The sequence below is a fragment of the Ambystoma mexicanum genome, chromosome 12 (assembly GCF_040938575.1).
Source record: "Ambystoma mexicanum isolate Mex_15411 chromosome 12, UKY_AmexF1_1, whole genome shotgun sequence".
Taxonomy (NCBI): Eukaryota; Metazoa; Chordata; class Amphibia; order Caudata; family Ambystomatidae; genus Ambystoma; species Ambystoma mexicanum.
The window spans coordinates 580,438,215-580,463,665 of record NC_090936.1 but is presented as its reverse complement, the minus strand read 5'-3'; the positions used below and the strand labels follow the sequence as shown (position 1 = coordinate 580,463,665).

At 46.6% G+C, this 25,451-nt stretch overlaps 1 protein-coding gene across 1 annotated transcript in view; it reads right to left on the bottom strand.

The window, feature by feature from the left end:
- LOC138513817 (N-acyl-aromatic-L-amino acid amidohydrolase (carboxylate-forming)-like) overlaps positions 1–25,451 on the bottom strand; it is a 233,148-nt gene that overhangs the window by 102,791 nt on the left and 104,906 nt on the right. Inside the window, exon 2 of the mRNA XM_069628920.1 lies at positions 15,143–15,250. The gene's annotated coding sequence lies outside the window, so the exon portion shown is untranslated. The remainder of the gene's footprint in view (positions 1–15,142; positions 15,251–25,451) is intronic.

Sequence of the window (25,451 nt, the reverse complement as noted above, 5' to 3'; positions counted from 1 at the left end):
ATTATTAAAAAGGTAACTTTGCTTTGTATTGAATCATTTGCATCAAATGAAACAAATGGAGAATTCCGCCATGGCACTGAAGTGAAAAATTCAACGCCTGCTTTGCTTGCAAAGAAAAGAAGGCCTAAGGATAACAGATCTTTTATAGGTCGGATAAGGCCAATTTGTATTCCTTGTACCATGATGCAGACTATCCTTGCTATGGCCCTGCATTGGCAGGATAAAAAATCTAATTAACCGTTTCATACAATTTATGAATCTTCCAGAACTTCCAAACATCAAACTAAAAATGATTACAAATCCAGACTGCTCTCATAGTGGCATGTATCCCGACTGCTCTCTTAGTAGCTGCCAGAGTCCTCTCTGACACCTACCCAGGGTGCCCGAGAGTTGGCAGGTTGAGGCCGCCGGAGTCGACTCTGATCCCTAGCCAGGGTACCAGAGAATTGACAGGTTGAGGCCGCTGGAGTCCACTCTGACCCCTAGCCTGGGTGCCGGAGATTTGGCAGGATGATGCTGCCACAGTCCACTCTGACCCCTTGCCAGGGTGGCAGAGAGTTGGCAGGTTGAGGCCACCGGAGTCCACTCTGGACCCTAGCTAGTGTGCCAGAGAGTTGGCAGGATGATGCCGCCGGAGATCACTGACCCCTAGCCAGGGTGCCGGAGAGTTGGCAGGATGATGCTGCCGGAGTCCGCTCTAACCCCTAGCCAGGGTGACGGAGAGTTGGCAGGATGATGCTGCCAGAGTCCACTCCGACCGTAGCCAGGGTACCAGAGAGTTGGCAGGATGATGCTGCCAGAATCCACTCTAACCCCTAGCCAGGGTGCCGGAGAGTTGGCAGGATGATGCCTCCGAGTCCACTCTGACTCTAGCCAGGGTACTGGAGAGTTGGCAGGATGATGCCATCGGAGTCCACACTGACCCCTAGCCAGGGTGCCGGAGAGTTGGCAGGATGATGCCTCCGGAGTCCACTCTGACCCTAGCCAGGGTACCAGAGGGTTGGCAGGTTGATGCCTGAATTGAGTTGCTGCGGGGCTCCGCCTCTGCTGTTGGAGATAAAAAAGGATTTCTTAGAAGAACTAGGTCCTCTGCTCCCCTGTACCCCGGGGGTGTGGGCCGCCCCTGCGGGGTTGTTATCATTTTGTAAAAGCCCTCCCCGATGCATCAATGAGGGTTAAAGATAAAAAAGGAATCCGAGCCCCCCTGCCCGGTGCAGCCGGCGGTGCAAGTTTATTTTCCTGCCAGCTGCACAAGGCTAGCAAATGAACACATATTTGTGTTTAACACTCGGCGTGTGGGGGGAGGGGAAGCCTGAATTCCACACCGAGTATTTGAAGGCCCCCCTGAAATGCATCAGTGAGTGAGACTCGCGAACATTCTGCAGACACTTATGCAGAAGTTCCAGGGACGCGCCTTCTGGGTCAGTTCAGAAACTCTGCCACTACTGTCTAAGCTGAGAAATGGCTCCGCTCTCTAGGGCACAGCTTGTCAAATCAATAACTGCTGCACGAGGCCTGAAATAGTGATTTGATTGTTTCCTACGGGAAAGCTCTTAAAAAACAGAGCATGCGCAAGCACCACACTGGAGGTCGAGCCTTCTGATGGATACCTTAGCCTTGAGGATCTGGCCATCCTGGGGGAGAGCTCCGAGGCCTACAATCCGAGCCTATGAGATCTATTTACACCGACGATAGACCTGCTGTCCAGGAACATCCCCTGCCCTTTGCAAATTGGACTGTTTTTACATCATTTTGCTCAAACACCACAGTGTGATGTTAACGAACGCTGTGCCGCTTTGTCACGCCGTGTCGGTGTATGACGTAGTTTCATTGCATCTTCATGGGTTATTCATGTAAAAGATGGCACGCATGATGAAATGCAGAATGCAGGCGCTAAAGCATTGAACAGGCCTACATTTAAAATGTCCATACTCTTTACGGCAATGTTTCCTGACTACCTGTGCTGGAAATCTATTGCTGTTCTGTTTCCCTGTGCCTTGCAACAGCTCCTCACTGTGTAACTACCATCCAGGGCAGGTTAGTGGCCTTGGAAATACATGTGTCACCATGTTACACAGTGGAAGCCCGCACAGCCCCTCTAGAGTTTGGGGATTCTCCCACAAGAACATTTGGGCAAAAAGAATCCACATAATTACATTCCTTTATTAGGATTATGTAGTTAGACATAACTTTTGGTAAGAGTGAGGGATAATTTACTGGAAGCCGATAACACATTCTTTACTTGAAAGGAATTTGGGGATGAGGGGAGATGGAAGGAAGAGGGTGGAGTGCATGGGAGAGAGGGTAAGAGGAGCAGAAAACCAGAGAACCTGCACAGAAGCGAGCCATGTCGCAGCATTCCCTGTAGGCCAGTCCACCTCTGCTACCATCTGCTGATTTCTGCAGCCCTTCGCTCCACTGCCAGAAGTTGAGGTCTGCCTCAACACTCCATAACTGGTGGCTTTCTGCCCTACGACACTGGCAACTGCATGTGACCTCCTGGAAATTGTTGCTGCAACGCACCCAAACTATCAGAATCCACCAGACATTTTCCAGGAAACCGGGAAAGACATAATTTTCTGCTGACGAATGGAAGATCTCGCTAGCGTTGCGGAGCAGGTGATGGGTCTCTGTGTTGTTATTTAATGACCAAGAGCCCATGATGAATCAGGGCCAGGCTGTGAGATGTTCCACTCACAAGTCAAAACGGTGGCTGTACACCTCTAACGTGTCAACACAGGGCTGTACAGCACTCACATGTCAACACAGTGGCCTGTCATCTCTCGCATGTCAACACAGTGGCTTCACATCTCTCACAAGTCAACAAAGTGGCTGTACACCCCTCACATGTCAACACAGTGGTCTGTCATCTCCCACATGTCAACACAGTGGCTACACACCTCTCACAAGTCAACAAGTGGCTTTACACCCGTCACATGTCAACACAGTGGATTGTCACCTCTCATATGTCAACACATCGGCTGTACACCGCTCATAAGTCAACAACGTAACAGTACACCTCTCACATGTCAACACAGGGCTGCACACCCGTCACATGTCAACACAGTGGCCTGTCACCTCTCACAAGTCAACAAAGTGGTTGTACACCCCTCACATGTCAACACAATGCCCTGTCACCTCTCACAAGTCAACGCACTGGCTGTAAACCCCATAACCTGGCTGAACTAAAGAACATGTGGAATGAGCTGAATTGGCATAGCCCGAGGAGATTCCCTGAACACTGGCAGGGGTCCCACAACACAGGAGGTGGCCCACCAACTCTCCTCGGGCTGAGTCTATGCAGAGAATACGATGAGAACCAATGTACATGTGCATAGCACATACATGACAGTCAAAGTGTGCATGTTGTCCACACACACGTAGATTGAGGCACGCTCATGCCCTGCTCTCTCTGGCTGGTAATGCTCAGGGCACAGCAACAGTGGGCACCATTAAGGAGGGCAGTGATGAGGATGACAACCGTTGCCATTTGGTGAAAACATTGAAGAGGAAGAGCACAGCCATGTCTCTCACCCCGCTCTGTTCACTGTACATCCACCTCCTGCAGGAGTGTCCTCAGAGAAAAGCTGACTACGCCTGGCTAAGTCCACGGACCACAACCCATCCTTCGAACATCCTATCAGATCACCATGGTCCCAGTCAACGGCAGTGTTTGTGGCCAGGGTCGAGGTCATCAGGATGGCCAGCAGTACTTGGTTCAACATAGGAGGGACATTGTGTGAGCCATGACCCATCTCACCCAGACCTTAGGGCTGATTCAGTAGAGGCAGCAGGTGGCCAACACCTTTAGGGAAGATCCGTGTGTCGAGTCAAGAGGCTGCAAAAGCAAGGAATTAGGCTACACATGCCAGGAAAGAGGCGGCCCAAATCATCTGCTGCCAGAAGCAGGATGACCTGAAAGATGTCCCCATAGCCCTTACCTAGGCCACCACGTAGAGGCCTGCCTTGTCTTTGCCACTCAATATAATGATGCAGGAATTCCAGAGTGTCCTCAGCTTTCCCAAGGGTGGGACCAAGCCTGATTTGCAAATGGTCTTTCCCCTTTTGCGATGGCTTGGCAGGCAAAGAACAATGGTCTGGAGGGTTACACAGAGCAATGCCAAAGGTTAAGATGAATTCTAAAGCTTCTAGCCATCAACTCTTATGTTTTGCTTAGTCACCCCAAGTGGGACGGGTATGCCCAGGCGTGGGTCCTGTGCCTGCTGGGCCTAGGCACCCAAGCCACTCCTCATTGATGAGGCCCAACGAGGTTGAAACATGTCTGGGGCTGCTTGTGGTCTCGGGCCGCAGGGATGTGACCAAGCAGTTTTTTGCTGGACAACCACTTTTTGGGGTGCGACCAGGACTGATTTGCATATGGTATTTCCCCTTTTGTAATGGCTTGGCAGGTGAAGAACGATGGCTTGAAGGTTTGCCTAGAACAACATCAGAGGAAAGGTCAATTCTGAACCATCCACCCATCACCTCTTTTGTTTTGGACAGCCACAGCCAACATTGAACATGCCTGACCAATTGCCAGCATGACTGGGACGCTGACCCGAAATGAGCTGTTGTCAATATCATCTATGGTTTGGCTCACCTGAATCCTCCTGCGTGCTGAATTGGTTGCAGACGATCCTGGCAGTGCCTTCTGTTGAGTGCGGGTGTCATGTAGATAGCGGTGAGACTTTCCGGATGCCACCCTGTCCAATGGTGGTATTTCCAGGAGAGGTGGGGTCCTCAGCAGAGTGCCAAAACAGAAGAAAAAAACTTCCAACGGGAAGGAAAAAAACCTGAGTGCTGCGAGGATATCCTGGGTTGTATTGATCCACAGATGACCAGAGGAGAGGATGTCAAGAAAAACAAATGGCAGTAAAACATTCTCTAAAACTGGTAGCAAGATTTCACAGGAAAATGGGTCCAAAGAGGGCAGGATCAGAAAAGAAAAAGGAAGACAAAGTCAGGCCAATTACAAGTAAAAGATTGCCAGAAAAGAACAGAAGCCGAAAAAAGGATTCAGGCAGAAACGAGAAGGGAAAGTAAACAAGCTTGAAGGAAAACTAAACAAGAAGAAATCATGTGCTGAGCAAGGTAGGGTAAACCGCGTACCAGGCGTTGAGATGCGAGGATCCAGCGTTCACGTCCTGTATTTTTGTGGAAAGTGGAAGCCAAGCCCGAACCTGAGCCACACGACTAGAGTGTTCTGCCATCTTGGGAGGAACAATTGTGCCCGTAAGACACGGGCGCAGTTTCCAGGATGACCAGAGTGACCAGGGTCTGTGCAACATGACAGCATGCGCCCTCTCAAACCTGGCACCACCTGGTTCGCCAGATTGAAGATGATGAAAACGTCAGAGAAGAATGGGGACATGTACACAAGAAACAGGATCCCAAGATCGTTCACTGTGCAGATAACGTTTGCACTCCACCAAATACTGTAGGGGTCCCCTACGGTAACGGGAATCACAGATCCCAGACACTTTGAATTCCAACTGTTGATCCACTGCAGTGGGCGGGGGTGGAGTACTGGCAGATAGTGATATGAATGTGCAAGGTTTCAAGAGGGAAACATGAAAACCGGATGAATCCTATTCCAGGTAAAAGGCAATTGAAGATGAAAGACAACAGTGCTTATCCTCTTTGTGATTGAAAATGGTCCATAGTCTAGGGGAGACAATTTGGTGCGATGAAGATGTTGAGTGAAGTATTTGGTCGAGAGCTATACCTTGTCTCCGACCTCAAACAAAGGACTGGCTTTCCGTTTCTGGTCAGCAAAATGTTTGGTTGTCTCCCTGTCCAGTTCCAGATGTTCTTTGGCTTTTTTATGTAGAGGCCTTCTTGATCAATTCCCAAGGATTAGCACAAGGCAATCGTAGCTACTCTTTCTTTTTAATAACACATTTTATTGATTTTTCTTATTGTTGAAAACAACAACAAACATCACATTAACAACATGAATACCTTACATACATAATGCACGGGTCACAGCACTTTGAATCACAACCTCTGGGTCAATTTCTTTGGTCATCTGGGCACATTGCACTATATATACACAGACTGTAGCCCGGTTACACACACGCTTCTCAGCAAGACACAGTTCACATAGTATTGGCATTCGTCCCATTTTTGCCAGATTTTGAGAGCTTTCCCAGGGCAGCCTCCAGCTGTGTAAACTCGGTGCTCCATTGCTATGCACGCATCCACTTCCGCCACCCGTTGATCATATTGTGGGACAATGCCCAAACCCCATAGTTGTGCCACATTTCTCTTGGCTAGTCCCGTGGTTGTTGAGAGCAATAGTTTTTCAAAACGGGACATTTCTCCTTCCACATGAACCCCCAGTATTATCAGTCTAGGATCTCTAGGGACCGTGCGGCCCATAACCGTAGATAGCAGCATTTCTGCCAGAACTGTTGAATTCGTGGACATTCCCATAGCATATGATAGAAGGTTCCCTCCTCTTGATGGCATCTCAGGCAGTTGGGATCCGTGGATTTGCCCCAGCGGTCGAGTGCCACCCTTGGATAGTATACCCTATGTAACACTTTCAGTTGTATAAGCCTGATCCTAGCAGATACGGCGGTTTCCCGAGGATACATTAGAATTATGGTCCAGACCTCAGGCTCTAAAGGACCAACATCCCTTTCCCACTTGGCTTTTAGACTGCAGAGTTCTGGCGTGGCAAAGGAGAAAATCGCATTATACATAACTGAGGTGGTGGCATCGACGAGATCTAGAACAATGTTTCTTTCTATAGGTGTACATTCAGGCAAGTTGGAGAGGTCTGGTAAGTGTGCCCTTAATGAGTGAGTCAGCTGCCTATAATGGTAGTGTTCCGTCATTGGGAGACCAAAGTGGGTCGCTAAACTCTCAAAGGGCACTAATTTGCCTTCTGTTATTACATCACCGACCTTTGATATTCCAGCCACTTCCCAGTCCTCCCATTTCGGAAGTTTGTTGATTTAGGGGAGATGTTATTCTTCCATAGAGTTTGAATCGAAGTGATTTTCCCATCCCATCCTATGTGTTTGTGTGATTCCACTCAGATCTGTGTTGTGTGGGTTACCATTGTGCGAGGAGGTGGGTGATTTATGGCCTGATAGAGGCTTTCCTGTGGGCAGCTTCCCTGCCTTGCATTCTGTTCGGCACGAATGTGTGGTAGTTCCATGTTGCCTTGTAGCATGTCATTTATGATCGCCATCTGGGTGGCCCAGTAGTATGTCTGTAGGTACGGGAGTCCAATACCACCTTCCCATATAGAGCGTTGTAGGGTACGCACTGCTATTCTCGGGTGTCCTCCTCCCCATAGTAACTTTCTAAGTGTTATGTCAGTTTTGCGGAACTCATCCCTGACATAACAGGGGATGTGTAACGGGGCGTTTTGTAATATATACAGAAAGAGAGGAAGGGCTAGCATCTTGAACAACGCCGCCCGGCTCAGTAGGGTTAGCGGTAATGCCATTCAATGACTCACATTGCCTGCAAATCTACTCACGATTGGGCATAGGTTTTTAGGTATATAGTCCTCAAGATTAGCTGTGATTTGAATGCCAATATATCGGAACTGCCTCAGTTCAACTCGATATGGGCAGATTCCGGGAATAACATTACCTATCCCCTTGATTGGAAACAGTATTGACTTACCCCAGTTTACCTTCAGTCCGCTGAATGATCCGTATCTTTCCAGTGTTTGTGTGACAATGGGGCAAGAGTCAGTTGGGTTACTTAGATATATTAATAAGTCATTGGCATACAAGGATACGCTATTTTCCCAGTTGTGAGCCCAGCGGAAACCCTTCCATGACTGCGTATTTCTTAACATCACCGCTAGAGGTTCAATTATCAGTGCAAATAAGATTGCGGACAGGGGGCAGCCTTGTCTTGTCCCTTTTCCCAACTTAATGCTCCGTGATGACCACCCATTCACTTTAACCTCTGCCTCAGGGGAGTTGTACGCAGCCTAGAAATTGTTCCCCAAAGCCCATCCTTCGCATTATTACCTCCCAAAAGACCGAATCAAAGGCCTTCTTGAAATCAATTGCTAGCAATGCAAGAGATTCCTGAAGGGCCGGTGCTCTCTCAATCGCCAAGTGAAGCCTTCGAATGTTCATTCTTGTGGATCTCTTTGGCATAAAGCCACACTGATCTGGATGGATCAAAGACGTTATTACCACTTGTAGTCTGTTGGTGAGTATCTTTGCTAGGATTTTAGCTTTGCTGTTTATAAGGGAAATCGGCCTATAGGAGCTGCATTTGTCTGGGGGCTTGCCCTCCTTAGGTATAACTATTGTGCTGGCTTTTCGCAGGTCCAGAGGGAGAATCCCCTACTCCTTCGAGTGTAGGTACATGCGAAGAATGTGTGGGGCTATCTCGCTCCCTTCTATTTTTTTCCACACCTCTATCGGGAAGCCATTTGGCCCCAGTGTTTTCCCAGTCTGAAGTTGAAATATGGCCGCTACTAGTTCCTCCTCTGTAATATTTTCCTCAAGAAGAGTTTTCTGGGTAATGTCTAGTGAGGGGAGAGTGATCTCATCTAGTACTGTGGTGTCTATGGGGGCTATGGGGAGGCTATATAATTCCTCATAATAGCCTGCAAAGCTTTCTGCAATGTCCTGGTCTGCTGACACCGGTCCTGCATTTTCGGTAGAGATATTCCTAACTTGCTGGTGTCCCTCATCCTGCCTTTTCAACCATGCCAATAGCTTGCCAGCCTTGTCACCGGTCTCATACAATCTAGCTCTTATCGCTATGTGTGCTTGCTTGGCACAATCTAATGTTGTGTTTTGTAATCGCTTCTGTGCCAGAATCAGGGCTCTATTTGCCTCAGGTTAATTGGTGTTTACGTACTGTACTTCAGCACACGTACTTCTAGTTCAGCGTCTTCCACAACATTCCTGTGTGATCTTTTGTGTGCTGCTGTCCAAGCTAGGATCTCACCTCTAAGAACTGGTTTATAGGCTTCCCAGAGCACTACGGGGCTATCTACCGATCCTGTGTTCACCTCAAAGTATGAGGATGTGGCAATTTGGATTTTCTTCACTAGGTCTGGGAATCCCAGATAGTAGTTGTTAAGATGCCAGGATGGGGGGGGGGTGGGCCTCTTTGTTTCGATAAGCATCAGTAGAGGGGAGTGGTCCGAGATGCCTCGGGGGAGTAGTGTTGCGTCAGTTGCCTTGTGGATATCTGTTGCGGGCAGGAAGAAATAATCTAGCCTTGAAAGTGATGCATGCGCTCCCGAGTGGTACAAGTATTCACGCACCTCAGGGTGTAGGTCACACCATACATCCTTCAATCCCAGTGCTGAGGTGAAGGTAGCTAGTTTGGTGTGAACTGCAGGGTTTCTCCCTCTTATGTGTGTGTGGTCTACCTCAACGTCCATTACGTCATTGAAGTCTCCCCCGTATAATTCAGTTATCCGCTATGTTACTGGTCAGTATGGGTGTGATATCCTCAAATAAGGCAGACATGAATGTTGGAGGTGAGTAAATCGCCATTATAGCAAAGGTTTGGTTCCATATCGTGCCATTTATATATACAAATCTCTCCCCTGTATCTTGTGTTATGCTAGAGATTATAAATGGAATTCTCTTGTGCAGTAAGATCAGTACACGCCTTGATCCAAAGGAAAATCTTGCGTGTATCGCTGTGCAATAATTGGTTCTTTTAAAGAAGTTACATTGTGTGCCCACTAGGTGAGTTTCAGTAAAAAGCACTATGTCTGAGGTGTGTCTGTTTATGAACCATGTTACCAGACGTCTTTTGAAACTGTTACCCAGGCCATTCACATTCCATGTCAGGAATCTCAATTGTTTAGTGTTGGTTCTAACCTGGGGCATCATTCTCTGTGTAGGCAACTGTGGTCACCGTGACATGCCCATAACTGTGTCATGAAGTCTCATTTTATGGTTCCTATTTAGTGTGATTAGTGGACCCGTGCATAAAACAACCGAAAAGCCTCTCATTCCCCCACCCCATACTCCACCCCAACCTGAAGCATCTGTCGCCCAATGAAGAACTCAACCGTTAAACAAATAGGTTGACAGTCGTTGAGCCTATCAACACAACATTCAAAACAATGTTAAACTACAAATAGATAAGAGTTACACTTATCCATCTCGCAAAGAACCAGTGAGGGTCCTTGTGCATTGGGCTGCCAGCTATCATCAAAGCAGGGTTTCTCAGTGGTACATTCTGAATGTACGAATGGTAGCGAAGGAGCAGCTTTCCCCGCTGTTAATTATCGCGTTTTATCAGCTCAATTTCTTTCACTTTGATCATTTTCTGCATCAGGTCGCAGCCGATTTCTGCCATTTTCCTGTCTTCTGTGTGATCCCCAGTCTCCTTCTAGCTGCCGCTCCACCCAGTTCCACGCTTCTCTTGGATCCGTGAAGTGTACAGTCGTTCCATTGTGGTATATTTTGAGTTGTGCAGGGAATAAGAGTCCATATTTTATGTTGAGAGTCTGGAGGCACTTTTTAAGTGGGTCAAAGGATTGCCTTGTCTTCTGCACTTCCCTAGTGAAGTCTGGAAAGAAAGCGATTCTGGAGCCATTGTATGTTGTAGACCCTTTGTTTCTGGCCATCTAGAGCACGGCATCCCGGTCTCTGTAGTTCAGGAGTTTTGCTATCACTGTACGTTGTGGCGCATCCAGGAATCTGTCTGACAGATGGTACACGGTGGGCTCGTTCAATTGAAAAAAACTTTGAGAAAGTTTTAGGAGCAAACTGGTCCGCCAGCCATTGCTCAAGGAAGAGCTCCATACTCGGGCCCTCTGTTTTTTCTGGCAGTACGAGAATCCGGATGTTATCGCGTCTTGATCTTCCCTCTCCCTTCTCCACTCGCTCTTCCAGCGTTTTGTGGCGTTCCATTACTCCAGTCATTTGATAGTTTATAGTGCGTAGGCCATCCTCCGTCTCTGTCATGCGGGTTTCAGCTTCTCCGTTACGGGAGGTGAGCTTCTGCAGATCATGTCGTAGTAGAGACACTTCTGTGCTGATTCCATCCATCTTTTTTTCCATGGAAGTTCTTGAGCCAGCAATGGCATTCATGATGTCTTTGAGGGGTATGACATCCTCTGCGCTCTGTGAGTCATCGGATTTAGCTTGGTCCATTGGGGGAGCCGGGGCGGAGGTTGTGTATTGCTCCATCTTGCTCTGCGTGGTAGCATTCTTTGCCCTGTCCTTACCCATGTCATGTTTTCCAATGTTATAGTTTGTTTGTCCTCCTTGACCATAGTTGTCTTACTGTGCAAATTGGTTCAGTGGTATGTTCGCCCCTGCTGTGCCAGGCCTGTGCACCTGAGGTATTCTTGGCGTAGCACTATGGTTAGCCGTGGGTACTATGTTGTTATACTGTGGTGTACCCAGGCACTGCAGTTATCCCAGATTCTTGTGGGGAGCCCTGTCTTAACAGATCCCAGAAGATGACTGGTTAGCCCTCTCGGGGTCTCGGGCAACCATTCGCTACCATTTGCTACTTTTTACTGCTAATTGTGTGCAGTTTTGTGAGTTTGTTGAACCACTACGTGTAGACCCTTCTGCGCTCGATTGGAGGTATCTCGTTGGGGAAACAGACGCAGGAGTTGTGTCCCTTGTATGTACGGGTCTTCCGATCTAACAAAGTGAAACCCCCAGCTTCTGCAGCAAGTGCGCTTCGTATCAGGTGCACCCAGGTGTGCTATGGAGATTACCTATACATCACCTGTATATTCTTAGCAGGGAGCTGCCCGTAATATTTCAACTTTTGTTTGTGGGCTGGCAGCTATCTGTATAGTGTTCAGAGCACTATCTCTGATCACTGGTTAAGTCTGGTGTGTCCTGTGTATATGCAGGGCACTTTATAGGTGTCGATAGTAGCCAATGTCTGGGCCCCGTCTTATTAGCAGTGAAAGTGCAGGGCGGCCTTTATGTTTACACTCCCCAACCGCAGTACAGCCCTGCATGCATTGCTGTGCCAAATCAGCACCTGTAGTCTGAGCACATTAGGCTATGTTGAATATTGGCCCCTTTAGCCGCTTACCTCCGGGTTCAGTTTCTGGGGCTTCAGCATTTCATGCATGAGTCCGTCGATTCAGTAGTTCTCGGTATCAGTATCTTGCTGCCGCCTGCATCGGCTGTACCTCCGCTAGCCACATGATCTCATCACTGCCTCGGTCTTGTCCTGTTGTTGTCTATGTTCTTGGCCTGTTGTGTAACAGGCTGATAAGCATGCGTTGCTTCAAATGCTCGGCGCAGGTTGATTAGCAGGGAGGGCTCAACCCAGTTAGACCACAGCCGAGGAGTGCTCACTCGGGATCCGCCAGTGGATGCGGTGTTAGTCTCGCACTAAACAGTCACAGGGCGGGAAGCTGCGGTAAGCTTTGTTGTGCCCTATTCACCTTCTGTGTTAGGCTCCGCTCCTTGTCCCCCCGGTCTGCCAATGGCACAGAGTCGCTCCCCAGCACCTTGTCAGCTGGTGACTCTCTTCGTTTTCAACAGGCACAGGACAGCCCCTAATTTAAGGGAGATCGTACTTCCACTGGGTGTCCCAGCCTCCCCACCGGCAGTCTCTGCGGCGTGCCGATGTTGATACAGTGTGTTTGCGGCACATCTTAGCAAGTCTCCCCCTGCAGTCCGGTCCCGTAGGTAGTGACGCCGAGGGCAGCCCTTGTTGGCACCACAGACCACCGATGCACGGTGCATTGGGAGCCTTTGATGCCTCTGTTTTTTTGCCGTCTCTGGTGGACCACTTCTCACTTTCAACCAGTGATATTCTCTCTGGATGTTTGTGCTCTTCTCTACGCCCCAATGGCAATGCGGTCTCTTCAGTTTACACCGCAGGAGGTATGCTGTCGCTTGGTCGCGTCACAGTGTTCTCTCTCACTTGTTCGTGCCGTCGGCCATTTTGGCTGGTGTATTCCCTCGATCAGCGCTTCTTTCTTCTGCAGGTTTCTACTCACTTCCACACCGGTATGTTTCCCCACTTTGCCAAAGTGTTCCAGTGGTGTTCCGCTGCATCTAAGGTTTTTTTCAAGTAGTTCCACTGCATATTTTACAGGATTTTAGCAGGATCTAGCCAGTGGCCCTGGGAGCACAGCGGATTCACGTCCTCATCGCTTGCACGCTGGCCACACCCCCCCAATCGTAGCCACTCTTGAGAACGCCTGGTATCTTGTCCAACTTGTTGTTGAAAACTATCCATGTGACTCAAGAACACTCTCTTCTGAAAAATGGTGGGATATGAAACAGGAGCTATTGATTTATTGTCCGGTCTTCTGGATAAGGCATCTGCCAGGACGTTCTTAGGCCTCGGAATGTATGTAAGATGGAATTGAAACTGAGCAGAAAAATAGACCCAGTGGGTTTGCCACCTATTGCGTCACTCAATTTATTGCAATACCTGTAAATTGCAGTGATCCGTCCTTATGTGTGCAGGATAAACTGAGCCTAACAAAAGGTTTCTGCAACCAAGTAAAGCTTGTTGTATGGCCATTAGTTCCTGCTCTAGCACCAAATAATGTCTTTTGGCTTCAAGCGTTCTCTAAAGATAGGCTAAGGGATGTTCTTCACCGTTCTCTTGTGTCTGTTTCAATACAGCTCCTATCGAGGTCTTTGAGGCATTGGTTTCCACAATGAAAAGTCTGGAAGTGTCTGTTTGTCGTAATACTCAGACTTCTGTAATGAGTTTCTTTAAAGTCCGAAAAGCCTTCTCTTGTTCTGAAGTCCATTTAAAAAGGGACATTTTTCTGTAGAAGGCTAGTGATCGGAGAAACAATATTGGAGAACCCAGGTATACATTTCCTACAAAAGTTAGCCAAACCTAAAAAGAACTGAATGTGTTTCACAGGCGTTGGAGAAGGCCGGGTGGTAATGGGCGAAACCTCATTGAGATGCCGGTTTGAGTGAGTACATATTTCAAGCAGTGGATGGTTGAACGATGAAACTGACACTTCTCAGATTTGGCTAGAAGATGGTTTTCACGTAATCGGGCGAGTACCTGCTTGATGTGGTCTTGAGGTTCCTCTGCCATACTGTAGTAGATAAGGTTTTCATCTGAATATACAATTACATATTGGAATAACATATCTGAAAAAACCTGATGAGTGGAAAACCGCATATGCATTCATCGGGCCGAATGGCATCACTAGATATTCATAGTAGCCAAAAGGTGTGCAGAAAGACGTTTTCCACTCATCTCCAGATCTTATGTGGGTGAGGGGATATGCACCCTGAAGATCTAACTTGGAAAATATCATGGCTTCATGTAGCACCTCCAATATATCGGCTATCATTGATAGAGGATACTTGTCTTTTTGTGTTACTTGGTTTAAACCACGATAGTCGAGGTTAGGGCAAAGCTCAGTTGTGTCCTTTAGAGAAAAAAGCAATGATACACCAGCTGGGGATTTGGACAGTCTAATGGGGCTGTTCTTGAGATTTATTTCGAGGTATTCCTCTAGAGCCAGTTTTTCTGGGGACGATAATATAAACATCCTGCCAAATAGTATTATAGCTTCAAGTAAGTTCTCAATCGCAGTCTTCAGGATGATGAGGAGGCAGCGTGTGACGCATCAACCTCCGGGGCAGCAGTGGTCCAGGGCTGAACATCAATCAACCCCACACCTGTACTACACTAGAAGGGATCCGAACAGATTGGAAACACTAGTCAATTATAAATCTCCGTGTTCAATTTTGGTAATGTGGACGGAAAGGCAGGCTTATCTCTTCAAGGTCGTGGCTCATTGGTTAGTTGCAACACAGCAAAAATACAATTATTACCCAATGATAAAAGGGACTGTCAATAGTAAATTTTCTATTCGGCCGAACACCGAATAGTTGGTCTAGCTATTCGGCCGGGGCCAAATAGAGAACCGAATAGTTGTTTTTTTAGGTGAACATGATCGAGGGAATAATAAACAACATTTCAATGAATAAACTAAGGAGGCATTCTATTGTATGGGCATGTCAAATTATGTAAAAAAGGAAACATGAGCATAGAATGACAAATACTGGGTTTGAAATTGACAGGAGTGGGAAGCTATTTATTTACATCCAGTCGCTGCGCAAGGATAATATAGCAGTCTTTCATTTATCAGGCATACATACCAAGTGGTGACCTCCCACCTCAAGCTTCCCCTGAATAGTACAACCCTCATAGTACTCACCAGAGTTTAAGGCACTAGGCAGTGATTTGCATCAAGGTGGAATGGCAAGTCGGTCTCGGAGATGAGCTTCCTGGGCTGGTACTGCGTCTTTTCAGGGCAGTTGTATGACTAAAAGTAAAGGATTAGGTGTGAGTGGCTGAGAGCAGGATACACCAATGCTTACCAACAAATATTCACACAGAGGGTTCTGCAGCACCCGCACTTATACTCCTATGCCAGACCCCAAGCTCCCAACACAGCAAGCCCTCAGCACTGACCAGAGGCCAATGCAGCCCCCTGTCAGACGCCCACCCCACCTTGCAAATCCCTGCCCTCTGGCATGCAGGTCCTAACACCCACTGGCTGCTGCAATATTGAGGCAAAGCTGGTGGCCCCAGATCCAAGTTTGGAGTGGGCAATAGGGCAAATGCCTGAACCAAAAACGCAAAAAGCTATCATGGACCAGTTTTTTGGGGTCATAGTTGGCCACTTTTTTTGGGGCAATGTTGTGGGCCAGTTTGATGAGTTACTTTGCTATGCAGCTAATCGCTTTGACCAATGGTGCCGAATAAATATTCTTTAAAATGCACAATTTGCATCACCTTTTATCCAAAAAGACCCCCTTGCATACTAGTCAAACAGCGTCACAAAAGAAGTGAATAGGCATTTGCAACTGTGGGCCACTTTTCCATTGGTGCCAGAGACCATTTTATGGCCCTGTCCGACCCTGGAGGCACTTTACAAATTTTGAGGCCGACGGGGGAACAAAGTGCCCCGGTGGCCTAATGAGTCTGGGGACCGCTCCCAGACAGTGGAGCAGCCCCCTTAATACTAAAATGAAGGTTGGGCCACTGGCTTTGCACCGGTGGCTGGACTCAAATCAAGTTTGCCATTTTGGTGAGGGTGCGGCTGTGCAAAACAACCCAGCGGCCTCACTGTGTGTTTGGGTGGAGGGGGGGGGACTTTACATATTTCAAGGTCGCCGTGGGAATAAAGTGCCCCGGTGGCCTTGTGTGTCTGGGGGCCACTCCCGGACAGTGGAGCGGCCCCCTTAATACTAAAATGAAGGTCAGCCCACCAGCTTTTCAGTGGTGGCCCGACTCAAATAAAGCTGGCCATTTCGGTGAGGCCGTGGGGGAACAAAGTGCCCTGGTGGCATCGTGAGTCTGGGGCCCACTCCCAGACAGGGGAGCAGCCCTCTTAATACAAAAATTGAAGCCCGGCCGCGTAAAGGGCGACTGCAGAGACTCCTGCTGTTTGGCTGTGCTGCGCTGCAGAAGCGCTACTTCCTGCTACTTGTTTCAATATTTAATATTGAACTGCCAATCTCCAACCTACCTACCCTCAACGGCGTGTTTCCCCTCGCGTCCCTTGCACTCTGTGAGGTCGACTGTGTGCGAGCGAGTGAACTGCCGCAATGCGACGAAGCGGGTGGAAAGCCCCGCCCATCTTTTGGCTCCGCCCATTCCAGGAAGTGAGTCCACAAAACCAGATCCCAGCACCCCTTGCGGCGTGAAGCCCGGCCGCGTAAAGGGCGACTGCAGAGACTCCTGCTGTTTGGCTGTTTGCTGCTTTTCTGCCGTCTGCCGACCGCAAGGCTTCTAGTGCAACCGCTCGAGAGGAAAAGAAAAAAAAAAGTGCTACTGGGTACATGACGCGAACCATCGAAGGCCCCCAGACTCGGAGGAAGACGCTCAACTACCGCAGAATGGCAGATCCATGGACTGCCTTAAAAGCCCCCGCGGATGGTGGCGGCAAGGTAAGTAAAAGTGCACCCTGGCCTTCCTCTGCACATCTGCAGGAAATATCGACTACTGAACTGAATACTACACACTTGTCAAAGGACTTACCGGTTGTATGCGATGATGGCGTATGTCCATCGCCCCCCCTTGCAAATCTAGACATAAATAATTGCACGGACAGTCACTCCTACGATCACTTTCCAAACAATAGTACTCTCACCTCACAAGATCATCAACAATTGGCAATTGAAGTAAACGTAATTCAAAAGTACAATTTTACCTGAAACTGCGACAACCCTGGCAACAATACTACCTCCGGCGCTTAAACACTCCATCCAGTGAGCGCCGCCTGATTTATTCAATCCACCTAATACACAAACAAAGGAGTCCATGAAAACGAATAGTGATCTTGGTGACCCATTCGGCAATCTCAACCCCCCTTTTCCGGGTAGCGAGGTCACCGACGCTGAGCTAATTAATTCCGCCAATGTTCCGATCGTGGACCAAGAAACACCCTTCAATAAAGCCCAAGAGCAGGAGGAAGGGGCTATGCCAAAAGGCACCTCTGACGAAAATGAAAATCAATCTACACAAATACTGAGCAAAAACGCCCGTGTTGTTCCAATACAATCGTCTCTGCCGGCAAGACATGCAACCACAATCGAGACCCTGTCTTCAAATGCAAAGCCACAAGACACAATCGGAACCAAACCTAGCATTAAAAACAACAAGAACATAGTACTGGATGCACCCAGAGAACAAGCCGAAAAAACACATAAGGATGTCCAAAAACCGTATAAAGGGCACAACTCGCCCGCAACTCGAAGTAAGCCCGCAGGAAATCTAACCTACGGAAACATGGAGACACGAAAAACCATTCAGAGAAAGGAAAGTGAAAACCAAAGCGCATATGCATGCCAAGCCCCCGAAGACTCAAGTGAAAACAACCTGGCCAAATCAAGCAGTACTCCGATGGCCCCAGACCAAAGGCGATTTAGCCCAACATCGAAGCTGGCAAGCAAGGACTCAAGCTCCATTGCAAGAGCTCGCCGCCTTCAACGAATCATCGAATTAAAATTAAAACTAAACCAGTCAGCCTTCGACGATTCAATGTCAGCACCTACAAACGTCAGTACTCCATGCACCAAAAACTCAAACAGTTCAAACCGAATAAATATTGAAAAAGCCCTAAACTCTTCACTTCAAGAAGATCAGTCTGATATGGAACACTCACACCAAACATCTAATGGAACCACCTCTCCGGTGCAACAAGTGATCTTATCTGCTGATACTCTAACTCAATTACACACTAACGTTGTAGCTGCCTCCTCAATTGTCTTACTACCCTTCACCAAACTGTACGAATCTTTGAATGGGACAATAAGCGACCAAGGAGCGATGCTTACAAATCTAACAAACAAAATGGAAAAACTCGAATCTTTCACAAGCTTCATACAAAAACAACTTGAATTACAGGCAGACCTATCTACTCGTTGGCAGGAACGGTTATGCGATTTGGCTGCAAGACATCATTGCCAAAACGACAACCTAACCGAAGGTTTGCTGGATGCAGTCAAATGGATGCGTCACCAGTCTGAAGAGGTAGACAAGAAAATCCAAAGGCACGACTCCCTTCCGACGCGAGACAATCCGCCAAAAACGTCCCTTTCACAAAGCGAAAACAAGATCCTAAAGGATCAAGGTCCTAGTTTGGCAACCACGTCCCCAATAGCTGAAAGCTTACGACCACTGGCGCTGCCCCCCCATGACAATCAACCGCTGCCAGCGCTTAGCAAAAAACCTGAGTCTCAAGCAAGGTGGTATCCACACTGTGCTGACAAAACTTATGTCAAGATACCAGAAGCAAACCATCACCAAACCATTGAAGTCACTACAAATGCAAAAACCCTCTTGCAAATTGATGCCGAAAAGTCTTCATCAACAGCAGAGGCCCACATGCTACCAGCCTCAACAATTAATCGCGAGAACACGTCATTTACAATGCCTTCCAATATCATAAAGAGCTCATTTAACATATTTACTGGGTCATCCAAAACCATTTCCACAACAGAAAAATCTATCAGAACGGCAGGGCAAGGAAACAATCCATTATTCCAAGAAAATAAAAAAAGACAAACAAAGGCAAAACATCCCAATGTGAAAAAATGTATAAGGAATCTCACAACGCCAACAAAACCACGATTGTTCGACCGCACAACGGGAACATCCAAGCAGAAGTTAAATGACGTGCCTGACCAAGATCTAGATAAAGGTCAGGACTATGTGCCTAACAAACAATCCACAAAATGTCGGCGTCTCGACTCAGAAGAGCTGAGTAGAGACAGTTCTGTGAACGCCTCGACAATTGATCTATGTGATCTTTCCACATACTCAGCAGAAGGTGATGACCCAGATGAGCCAATAAATATATCCCATCCCAAAGAAAGTTTGAGATCTCGCACGTGGAAACAACATAAAACATTGGCTGGGAAAAAACCAAGCAGGTCTGGCCCACAAAAAGAAGTGACTAGATCGGGCGGGAGACCAATGTTACCACACGTATCCAAGCTAAATCCAAAATTAACGTCTAATCAAAGAAACTCCAAAACCCGTTACACATCCAGAGTACATTTAGGCAAAAATCAAACCCATAACAACCGATTTTGGAAATTACGACTTCAAAATATCCAATCTGACGACAATGAGGTCAACTTAAATAGAGCAAATGTCATGAAATTGTTCGCATGCATTCCAGTGCTACGGACAATATCGTCAGACGACATAAAAATCATTGAATACCCAACTGAGTTAACTTCGGACCAAGTACTACTACACATTGGCTCTTCAGCGGTGAAAAACATGCTATTACGAGCCACAGAAGACCTACTAATTTTTGGTTTCGATCTAACGCTGGAACCAGAACACGAATTGCAACAAAATACCTTGGAGAACAATGCTCGTGAAAAAACGGTAGGATTAGACATCCAACGTGCAAATCTGCGGAAATCTTTAATGTATCCTGCTGCAAAACACAATGGAAACAAGCCACGTGGTTCTCCTGGTCGAATTAGGTCCGGAAACCAATTCCAACAAGGAAATCAGCATTAACAATGATTGAAGAAGAACAACACGGACCAAATTGTGCTATACTGGAACACTCGAGGATTCATTCACCTATTCAACAACTTCGAGGTGCCTATGAATAACATCCTCGCCGTATGTCTACAGGAAACTTGGCTACGTGAGCTGCCAATTCGAGACGGCTTTATCACATTCCTAAATCCTGCTGGGAAGAATGCAACTGGCCGTCCGTTTTCTGGGCTAGTCACTTTATTGAAGATCCAAAACTGGCTGACGCCGCTCGAATCCCGAAACCCAAATCCTTTTGTTCAAGGCACCTTGGTACAAATAACTGCTACAACAACGCAGGTGAAACAATTCCTACTGCTAATAAATGGATACTGGAATCCCGCCAAGATCTCATCAAATAGTTTCATCGGCTCAGTGACAACCTTAATTGATGAGGCATCACTGAAATACAACAACCTAACCATCATAGTATGTGGTGATCTAAATTGTAGTTGGTACAAATTCGATAAAACTACAAAAACAAATACGCTGAAGAAACCCGATAAGGTTGAACAGAGAGGAAAGCTTTGGTTTGATGCCCTAGCAATAAGAAACTGTACCATGGTCAATGGGAAAAGCAAAGGAGACCAACCATGTAACCCAACATGGCACGGCCCATATAGCCATAACACACTAGACTATATTTCGGTCTCTAGCCATCTTTTTGACCAAGTGAATTCCCTAAACGTCATACCAATGCCTCAAAGCGACCATGATCTACTCCGCCTAGTTCTGGAGACGGACTGGGGAGACGTTCCTGAAAAATTTGACTTACAAGTCACATCGAAAGCAGCGGGAAATCGCTTGAGGCTCAAGCGTTCGCAAATTGGGAAACTCACAACCGAAATAACCAAAGAGAACACCGTGAATTACGTTCCCTTGTTGACGGACTGCCGGCCGGAAGTCATAAACTCTAGAGTAATTGGGTACTCAAATAAACACCTGTACATCGATGTCATCGCAAAAGCAAAAAGGATTATGAGGAAAGACTTGCGGCAGATCAAGAAATTGAAGTTCCCATCAGATAAAATTGCAATTAAAGTAAAAATAAGGCGTCAAGAATATCGACACTGGCTAAAAGCACACTCAGCAATGATAGAACAAAACCGTGCGGAGCTGATGCTTCAATTGCTGATCACAAAAAACATGTGTGATATTTGGGCCATCCTAAACAAAGGAAACACAAAAGCAACACCGACAATCTCAAACCCGATTGATGGCAACAAATGGGTTGAGCACTTCAAGAAAATATATAAACACCCGAATGAAGACATACAAGTTCAAGAAAATGTCTCAGAACTACCGTGGGATATAACTCCTCAAAGCGACGAAATAGAAATAACAATACAGAAGTTAAAAAACTCAAGAGCAGCAGGCCCCGACCAGATCTCAAATATCATGTTGTAGAAAAACAAAGTACATTGGGCCAAGTTCATGGAATCTCTGTTCAGAATAGTGTCGGAAAACAAGAAAATTCCTGAGTCATGGTTAAAGGCGATTGTGGTACCGATCTATAAGAAGGGCGATAGGAACGATCCGATGAACTATCGTCCAATCGCCCTTCTTGACACAATCGGGAAAGTCTATGGCTCCTTCCTTCAAAAGAAACTTACTTTATGGGCCCTCAAGACAGATATATACGATGTTCGACAAACAGGCTTCACCGAGGAGGCCGGAGTCGACGTAAACCTACTCTTGTTGAACATCTTAAAACTTGAGGCTCTGCGCACAAAGAGAAAAATCTTCTTTGCTTTTATAGACCTCAGGCAAGCTTTCGATACGATAAACCGCGAGAAACTTTGGTCTAAGCTAAAAAAGTGGGAATGTCCACCAACAATCCTGGAACCACTGAAAGCTCTCCACTCCAACACCTCGATACAGATCAGGTTAAACCAACAAGGTGAGTTGAGTCAACCAGTAATAACTCATAAAGGAGTCAAGCAAGGTTGCCCGTTGGCAGCTGAACTATTTAAAATCTTCATAGCTGACCTACCGGAATGGTTAAACTCAGTACCTTGTTTTTCGCGAGGATCAAGGACACCCAAATCAAATGCATCATCTATGCAGATGTAGTACTAATCGATTACACACAGATCGGCCTACAGCGCCTTTTGACACGACTGAACGAGTACATGAAGTCAAATGAGCTACTGATAAATACAGACAAAACAAAAATCATGAGCATCAGTCACACTAACAAGAACGCAGGAAAAAAATTCATATGGCGAATCGCCAGTGATAAACTCAATATTGTAACATCCATGAGATACTTGGGTGTGATGTTCAACAATTCCATCTGCGAAACAGCATGAGTCAATGACATGACCAGTAGAACTCTCAAACTTGGTTTACAAGGAGCAAAAATCAACCATGACTACGGGAAATTCACTATTGCACCAATATTGACTTTCTATCTACAGAAGGTCATTCCAACCATTGTATTTGGAGCGGAAGCCAGTTGGAACTTGGACTTTCGCTTATGGCAAAGACTGGAAGGTACCTTCTGGAAACGTGCCTTGAGGCTTCCCCACTACATCTCAACATTGGCATTGAGATACGAACTTGCACTCAACTCACTGTACATGACAGTAATTTGGAAATCCCTCTCCATCATTACATTAGGAAAATGTATTGTAGCAAAAAAATACCAGCATATGAAATTTTCAAGATCAGAAACGACGACACCCAAGCTATATTAATCCAAATTTGGAAACAAAAACTTGAAGCCATCATGGATGCCGCAAATATAAGTCGACTCGACCTAATCAATCAACCGCAATACGCGAAAAAAAAACTAGAAGAATGGGACTGGATGCAAAACATTGAAAAACGCAGGAAACTAAAGCCAGGTCTTCCTTTAGGACTAGGAGAAATTAAATTACACAAGCCACCGAAATACCTACTAGACTGTCCTTCAAGATATCACAGGAACATGTTTCTAAAATTCAGACTAAATGCCCTTAACAATCGAGAAATACTCTGGATAAGAAAAAAGAAAGATACCGCAGACAATAAATGTCGATTTTGTGACGCGGGTGAAATAGAATCCCTTAAGCATTTGGTACTTGAATGCATAGGCACAATTACCCAGCGGATCCTGCATTTGAATAGCTTCAAACCTCAGAACCATGACATGAATGATTGGTGGTCATATGTAAGCGCCGGCCATAACATCAAACTATCATGCAGGGTAATTGACTATCTAGCCATGATTCTCTGTGATACAACTTGTGATAAGAAAAATTAAAAATCTAACCAATAGTGACCCAAACTTACCACCATCACAAAGAATAGACTGTGATTAAAGACTTGAGAGGACCGACGTGATGTGGAAGAGGTTCAATTGTAACAAAAGTTTGATATTGATTTATTGAACTGTAGTTTTCTCTTACAATAAAAAAAAAAAAAAGAAAAAACATACAAAAATTAATGCCAGGGCCAATAGCTTTGCACCGGTACACGACTCAAATAAAGCTGGCCAATTTGGTAAGGCCGTGGGGGTGCAGAACACCGAGCAGTCTCACTGTGTTTCTTTGGGGGTTGAGGGACTGTTAGGGAGAATTCTCAAAATGTGCTAATTCCTCTCTACCTTAGAGACCCCCAGCTCTTTTGCTGAACAGGGATGTCTTTTTAGGCTTCCCAAAGGTTTAAATACCTTCTCCAGGATAAACTACTGTTTCCCAGAGAATGTAAGGTTAAATTGACTTTACTAGTCTTTTTAAATTCCTAGACTCAGCACTCACTATCTTCCTATAGAGTGCTGGCGGGGTTACCTAGTACCCCATATGTCTAGAAACTCATGTAGCAGTCAAATGCTACCCTTTCCTATCGAAATGGCTGGTGGCAGTGGTTTTACAACGAACTACCATGATTTTTCCCGACCGCGAACACCGGTAGCTAAAAATCGCGGCAGCCATGTTTTTCAAGATGGCGCCTTAAGCCCCTTTGTTTAAACGGGTCCCGGTCTTCTTCTTTCGCCATTTCTTTTTGGAAAGGTCCTTCTAGAGTTTGTCTCTGCGCGCCAAACTAGGTTTGGTCCCTTTGTTTCTATGCCTTTGGCAGGCTTCAGGACTGAAGACTGCCTCTGGCGTCTGAGTGTCTGGGGTGGGCAGGAAGTGAGGGCGGTGCCCGAAACTGCCTGTGGTTAGTCTCCTAGGAGACCCAAATGCACTCTGGTGTGATTGGCTGGCTGTGTGTCCGGCAAGAAGAACCACCCTGCTGGGTGAGTGGCAGCAGGCCTGGAATGAAAGGGAGAAAACTGTTTAAAAAGCAAGTCTCTTAGACTGGAAAGCAGAGTCGACCACTGGAACGAAAGAACCAAAGACGAGCTGGAAGAGGACGGCTGCTGCAACTCCTGGACCGTTGGTTTGCCCGATGAAGCCCTGCTACAGGCCCGAATCGCCAAGTTCATCTCCACAGAGAAGCCCCTTCAAGGACGAATTCTTCCTTTGAGTTGGTGGGACCAATCAACTGGTAAGCCACCTGAATACCATTCTGGGAGCTGGTTAGGATTAACCAGGGGGAAGGATACCAGCTTGTGTGCTTAACGACAGCTACTCGAACGGAAGATCTTCCATTTTCCCAGCTTGTTTGACCAGTCCCTGTGCAGTGCAGGAGTCCCCCAATGTCCTCCCTCTTGTCCCAGCGACTGAGGCTCAGGAACAGTGAGATCTGCAGGAACTGCCAGGAACCAACGTCTTCAGCTGCATCTTTTTCTTCATACTAAGGTACTGTGCCAACCTGATTGAGAGAACTTACCTCTCGCGGTGAAAGTTCGTGAAACTTTCCCAATTTACAGTCCTAATCAGCTTGTGACCCAACATATGATTCTTTTTCGTACAAACTACTTCTGAGAACATTGGCAAAGACTTTACCGTTCACTACAAGAACTGCTCTCTCCTATCCAAGACACTAGGCCATTGACTTTGGCCTAGGCCTATTGAACTGAATCGAGTCCTCTAGTGAACTGAAACTATTTGCACTGCCTAAGAAAGTATGTGTGATCTATTCTATTAACTTGTGCCTTTTTACTTCCATTCAAAGTAACTGAAATGCCATTTTCCTCCTATTTCAGTGAAGCCTAATTTACTTAGAAACTTATTGGTTTGGTATTGAAGTATATTTGTGTATCATATTAAGTTGCCGCCTTCTAGTGAATGTTTCTAAATGATTGTGTAATAAATGAATAAGTATTTTACCAAGAAACCTTGAGTGTAAGTGTCTACTTGAACCACTGTGATTCTAAGTCCTCTGTGTAACCTCTTGTACTGCTCACATTCCCTCTTGAGATACGCCTGGCTGCTCAGCTCACTACCACAAACTGTGTAGTACAGACGTATACCAAAGGTTGGTTTTTTCTTACACCTGTAGTCCTAATTGTATGTGGTGGTCCCAGAGGGTACTGCATGCCATTCTGCCTAACACTGGTGGCAAGCGGTGAGGATAAAGTATAGTTGTTA